This window comes from Papaver somniferum, unplaced genomic scaffold (assembly GCF_003573695.1).
Source record: "Papaver somniferum cultivar HN1 unplaced genomic scaffold, ASM357369v1 unplaced-scaffold_118, whole genome shotgun sequence".
In the NCBI taxonomy this organism is placed as follows: domain Eukaryota; kingdom Viridiplantae; phylum Streptophyta; class Magnoliopsida; order Ranunculales; family Papaveraceae; genus Papaver; species Papaver somniferum.
The window spans coordinates 17677923-17684641 of record NW_020620825.1 but is presented as its reverse complement, the minus strand read 5'-3'; the positions used below and the strand labels follow the sequence as shown (position 1 = coordinate 17684641).

Genomic DNA, 6719 nt, shown 5'->3' with positions numbered 1-6719 from the left:
ACGACTTCTGGAAGAATTACAGCCAACTTCGACAAGTAAATCAAAGCTCTTCTGACCTTTACAGTGGCAACGAGATACAAAACATTGAAGCAGAATATCAGAATCAACTCGCACAAACTTGCTTCCATCATTAAAGAAAAATCTGACATGATGCGGTAATAAACTAGTCCAGTTCTGGCAAACGGCTGTCTTCAAAGACTCCAAAGTTGTGTTGACATCAACAGGATGTGCTAAGAATTCACTGAAGTAGTGAATTACAGCTAGTGCACTACCAACATGCATTTTCACCCTGCAAAACACAAAAGAGAAAAAACCAAACATATCTATCCTGCATATTGCTTCACAAAAATTCTTACTCAAAATTAAAAGATCAAATCAACAACAGCAAACAATCTACATTAACCATAATCAGATGAGAAATCAACAGGATATCAAAATCAATAACAGATAACAGATCAAAAATAAGAATGGAAAAACAAATCAAATAAAAAATCCAACATAACATAAGCAAAACCTAGTAAATTGGTATGTCAACATCGGAACATGAAATCGAAACAAAAAAATTTAATCGAAAAGATCTACATTGATGTTAACAAATTCAAAACCTAGAAAATAAACAAAAATTCAAAAACAAGCTTAAAAGATCTAAAAAACGATTCGAAAAACTAAATTAAGCTTCGGAAACATAAAATAATAGATCCTAATCTTACAGAAACTAAAACATAGAATCGAATCAAGATTAAACAAAAATCAGAATCAAAGATTGGAATAAAAATGAACGAACCTGAAGCTTTGCTGAGTAAATTGAATCTCTCTCGGTAATCAAGGACAAGTGAGGCTAAAGCTTTGCTGAGTAAATTGAATCTCTCTCGATAATCAATCTCTCGAAAATAAACAGGATATACTGAAACTGAAAGTGAGGCTAAACTGGGAAATAAAAAAGAAAATAAACGAATTTTGAAAACTCTGGGCCTGCAAATAATTTGTTGGCTGCTTTTGGGTGCGCCCGTGAGATTTTGTGAGGATGGGTTTCACATTAGAAAAATGTGTAAGAATGGGTCTCCCTGTAGTTTTCACAAGAAGGATACATATAGGGATGGGCTCCACCCACTCACAAGGGAAATTAGAATCGAATAACTTTTAAACGAGACGCTATAGTATAGACCATACTTATGGATATTGTTTTTAAAAAGTAAGGAAGTCTGTTTTAGGATTGCAATTTCATATTCGCGTAGAGAACGTCACGACGAAAAATGGCCATCAAATTTGATTCCAAGATGACTTTGTACCTCTCCAAAAAGAATCAGCTCATCTTTGTTGTCGCACGGGGAAAACGGAAAGACACGGAAAAAGCCAATAATGTGAAAATCGTTTCGAAATGAGCCCATTATAGTATGATGTAAAAGAGATATTAAAAGTTGGTCCTGATAGTGATAGAGATGGGTCGAAGCGCATTTCTTTGACAACCAACGGTGAAGGGTGGTTATGGTAAGTTACATTTCTGATTTCGACATATTTGTTTTGTGGATTGCAGGCATTTGACATTTTTGTGTGGAAGTGGAGGAGTGTATGCACTTGGAGTTGTGACCGCTAATTACAGAAATGACCTTCAAAGGCGTAGTCTGTTCTTGGACCATTTCCTTCAGGTAAGTCTAGGTATTAGTATGTATTTATTTTTTTTCTTTGATGAAAAATATATTTTGAACCAAAATGTGTCCTCTCTAGGTTTTTCTACTTAAACTCGGCAAACATTTACAAGTAGTCTATCCGTGGTAGCCTGGTAGGAGTAGGATAGCACATGCATTATGTGTACTATGTCTTAAATTATTAGATGTAAGAGCATCTAGTGCAATAATGGTAATGCAGTAGATTATCTCTTGTACAGTGAATGGGTGTGGAATGTGGGCAAGAAGAAATTCACATTCCAAACACCTTTAATAATTCAGAGAAGCATGTTCCTAATCTGCTGATATACTAGGCCCGCCGCGTTCCTTGATATTACTACTAAATCCTTTTTGAGTTGCACACAAGCGATGCACAATTTCATGGAGAGTTACTAAAAACACGAAACTTTAAGAAACTTATGATATTGTTTTCATATCATAACGACCACTTTTTTACTTCTAGTAAATAAAAGGGTAACCGTGTGTTTCTTCTAGCTCAATCTGTTGATGAAATTTACTAGTAGGCATGTGATATATCCTCATTTCAGTTGCTTTACAGAACCTATTTAGCTAGTTTATTTATTTAAACTCGTAGGATGGGTAATGGGTAGAGAATAAGGATCAAACATAAGGGAAATAATGATGCTACCTGACCAGCTGTAAAATTTCTTATCAGTGCCAACAAAAAGCATGGGTCAAATCAAACTGCATTGTAAACCTTTGCCATTTTTAAAATGGCATAGCATATTGTTATGGTTATTGATTTGATAACATAAAATTTGTTTGTCTATTTGTTCTTCACTGATGCTGATTATCAATTTGTGATTGAAACCGCTGTTTATATGCATAATTTGAAAATTATGATTTTTGTGCTGTGAAGACGTGAGTTAGATTATGTTAGCTGAGATTATGGGTAAGGGACTGATGCTCTAGAGAGAATTACCGAGAAAATATACTCCACGCAAAACAACTCAGAAAATCAGATCCTGTTCATGTACTATGGCGGCAGCCGAACTCCGACGCCTGCACTATTTAGACTCTCAGCCAGCCGAAGGTCATGGTCCTAAGCTAGGGCTTAATGTTGTTGTGTAATTTCAACGTTGAGATTCTAGGGTCATGGAGTATTAAAAAAAAAATGCTGAGCTATCATCCACTTGTTCATACCTAGCTTTTTGGAGTTTGGTTATTTGCTACTGAACTCTTTTAACTGCAACATTTGTCTCAAAAGTCGTGTCAGTTTCTGTCTTTAATTTCCATCATGTGTGATTTAGTTCTCTTAACTGGTCCTAAGAGTTTGTACATTGTGCAAGACATGTGAAGAAAGCAGATATCTGTTGCTTCTGGCATTAAGATATCTCTGACTTTGAAATTGGTCCAAATTTTAGAATCAACTTTTGTGAAAGCTTTATATCATGAGGGCAGTCCTGCCATATAATCTTCAGTTTTTGTTCACTCTCCATGGTCCTGGATCTGTGCCTGGATATACTTTACTCATTGGTGTCGCATCCATTAACCTTTACTGTGTTGGATTGTAAATTGTACCCAAATTGCACTTCACATGGACCTTTACTGTGCTGGATATATTCTACCATAATTTTGTGATTTTGTGTTAGTCAGCCAAGCTTGACAGGGTTTTCTTATAATGATTAGGTAGCACAAGAGAGAGCACTTCCTGCTGGGCCTGAGGAAGGTGGTTTTGGAATGTCATATGAACTTCTATATAGGCCTGTCAATGGAAATCCGTTAACCGTTAGCCGAATCCGATTACCCGGTTGCCGTTACGTTTAGTTCCATTATATCCGTTATCCGTTACCGATAATGTAGAGGTTAATTTTATATGACGGTGACGGCAACGAAAGACCTATTTCCGTTAGCCTTAGTTCCGTTAACCGCTAACGTGTGCCTAGCACGTGTAACATTCATCTATACCTAGGTTACTATACTCGAATGAACATCATTTTCATCTTCTTCTGTTCTTCAACTCACAAACGAGAGAAGAAAAACTCACCCCTCAGTCGATTAGAAAACTAGGGTCATCTCCTTCCTTTCAATTCGAGCAAAATCATCATCTTCATTCGATTAGAAAACTAGGGTTATCTTGTACTTTTTATTTCGAGTTTAATTTCAATCCTAAAAACTAAATTTTCAATTTAGGGTTTCTGAAAATTGAAATTAGGGTTTTCAATTCGTGAAATTAATCATGACCCAAAGCGAAAGAGGAGCATCCAATTGCGTTGGTTCATCAAAAAGAAGTCATCCCTCTCAATCACTTTCAGTTGCATCTGAATTACCTTCTGCATCTCAAGTTCAACAATCAGGAATTCAATCAACACCTGCTGCTGTTGCAACAGAAGAAGCAGTAGAAGAAATAGAAGTAGATGAAGATCCAATTATAGCTGAAGCAAAGAAGAAACTGCGTGCAGTAAGGTCTGATGTTTGGGATGATTTTGAAAGGTTAACTGAAAAGAAGATGGTAAAAGGTAAGGAGATTGGGATACTTGTAGCTAAATGCAAACATTGTAATAAGAGAATGACTTCACCCAGTAGCCAAGGAACCAGCAAATTGCATTACCATGCCAAAACTTGCCAAAAAAAGCCTGCCAACAAGAAAGGACAAACAAAGATTACTACAGTCAGAACAGGTAATGCACAAACTAAGCTTGCTAATTGGAAGTATGATGCTGATGCTACTAGGATACTAGTTGCCAAAATGATTGCTAAACATGGTTATCCAATCACTATAGTTGAGCATCCATATTTTGTTGAGTTTGTGAAGTCTTTAAATCCTGCTGCTAAACTTTACACTAGGAATACAGTTAGGGAAGATATCATGAAACTAAGAACTGAGTTCAAAAAAGAATTACAAGACCAATTTGAGGACTAAGGAGGAATGCAGTTGGCATTGGCAGTGGACTAAGGAGGACTAAGGAGGAATGCAGTTGGCATTGGCAGTGGAGAATTTGGAGATGGAGGAATGCATTTGCAGTTGCAGATGCAGTTGGCATCCCTTTGTCTTTTCTTTTGCAAAAACTTGGTTTTTTTCTTTTGATAGAACATGTGATGATCTGAACATGTAATTTGGTTTAGAACATGAACATCTGTATGTTTTTTTTTTTCTGTGTGTCATGGATTTAGAACTTGTTTGCTTGGATTTAGAACTATTCTATGTAATTGGTTTGTGTTTTAAACCTGCTTTTGTGTTGTCCTGTGACATACCGGTTAATACCGGAAAATTAACCGTTAGCCGATAAGTCCGACGTAACGGCAATGGTTTTGGATTTTGCAATTCCGTCGGCATTTAACGGATAACGGTTAACCTCTAATTTAAACGGCAAAGGTAGCGGCAGAGCCATTATTTGTTACGTTAAGTGCCGTTGACAGGCCTACTTCTATACGGCCGAGCTGGATTTCTTTGGTCTGCATTATTCGTTAACAAGCATCTCGGAGAAGATACTATCCCTAAGGACCTTCTCATACCAATCGTGGAAGCCGTGCTGGCTGGGGGTCGAGCAGGGGCATTAAATCACACTGCGTGCCCGTTGATGTATAGATGGCATGGGACTAGGTATTAGGGTGCAGCTCATGGTCTTGCTGGAATCCTTCAGGTTTTACTAAACTTTCCGCTGTCCGCTTATGATGCTGAAGATGTTAAAGAGACCTTAAGGTACATGATGAGAAACAGGTTCCAACAGAGCGGCAATTATCCTGTAAGTGGAGGAAACCCCAGGGATAAGTTGGTGCAGTGGTCACATGGTGCGACGGGTATGGTCATTACCCTATGCAAGGCTGCACAGGTTAGTCCTTTCCATTTCTGTTTCGTTTCTATAGTACAGTATTTTTAACAGCAAACGGAAGTATGAATTGAAATTAAACATTGGTGGAAATCATTAAAAAATCAATAATTTTAGTGCGCATAGGTAATCATCGAAGGCTATAACGACTGCGGCGGAGAAGACAATTTGTCCCCCTGTTCTTGAATATATGGGCGAGTGACCCTGTAGCTTTGATTTTCTATCGCTGCTCTGCTAACTTACAAAAAAGAAAATAGAAGAATCTGTTGATTAAAGGTTTGGAATATTTTGAAATGATACAGGTTTTGCATGCAGTAGTGCTTAATTCAACCATTTCCTTTCCTCAGGTATTTTCAAGTGACAGGGAGTTCCGAGATGCGGCTATAGAAGCAGGAGAAGTTGTTTGGAAGAATGGATTAGTAGAAAAGTAGGACTGGCAGATGGTGTAAGCGGAAATGCATGTGCATTCCTATCGCTATATCGTCTAACAGGTGAAAGTATATATATTGAAAGGGCAATGGCTTTCGCAAGTTTTCTATATCAAAATGCACCAAAGCTCGTGGGAGTCAATCAGCAACGAGAATCTGAACATGCGTACTCTCTTTTCCAAGGACTTGCTGGAACAGCTTGTCTATGGTTTGACATAGTCTCACCAGAGAGCTCAAGATTTCCTTGTTTTGAACTTTAAACACGAATAATGGTTTTTCTTGCTCACGGTCACTGATAAATGGCTGAAGATCAAAACGAAGGCAGAAGAGTACGGCCTGAAAGTGATTCTATGGTTTACATTCCAAAATTGTATTTGACATCTTCCATAAGTCGTACACACTTGCCTATAGTTCACGAGTCCTTATGATTTTTCTGGAAAACAACATTGCACTAGTTCTCTGTGGATTTTGGGTGTAGTTAGATAAATACTATCGTAATTGGGCACTATGATTTCGAACTCAGGTCAGAATCAAATTCTTAAAAGAACAGTGCATTTCGGTTTTAGGTTATGTATTAACTAGTTCAATCTCTAGTACCGCTGGTTAACCTAGAGACTGCATTGAGTATACTTGAGCCTTACAAGTTCTCGACAATATGAAAAATCAGAACAAAATTATTATATCAATGATACACAGATTAACAAACTAGACATTTAAAACCAGCACCAGTACCCAGCAACAAGGTGTATCAGAAACAATTTTCTTTAAGAAAAATAAGAAAACAAGTCGATCTAGTTCGTACAAAAAAAACAAGGCAATATATTACTCGAGGTAGT

At 37.4% G+C, this 6719-nt stretch overlaps 1 pseudogene; it reads left to right on the top strand.

Annotated features, from left to right (window-relative positions):
* Positions 1–1024: 1024 nt before the first annotated feature.
* LOC113330524 lies at positions 1025–6144 on the top strand (annotated as a pseudogene).
* The last annotated feature ends 575 nt before the right edge of the window (positions 6145–6719 follow it).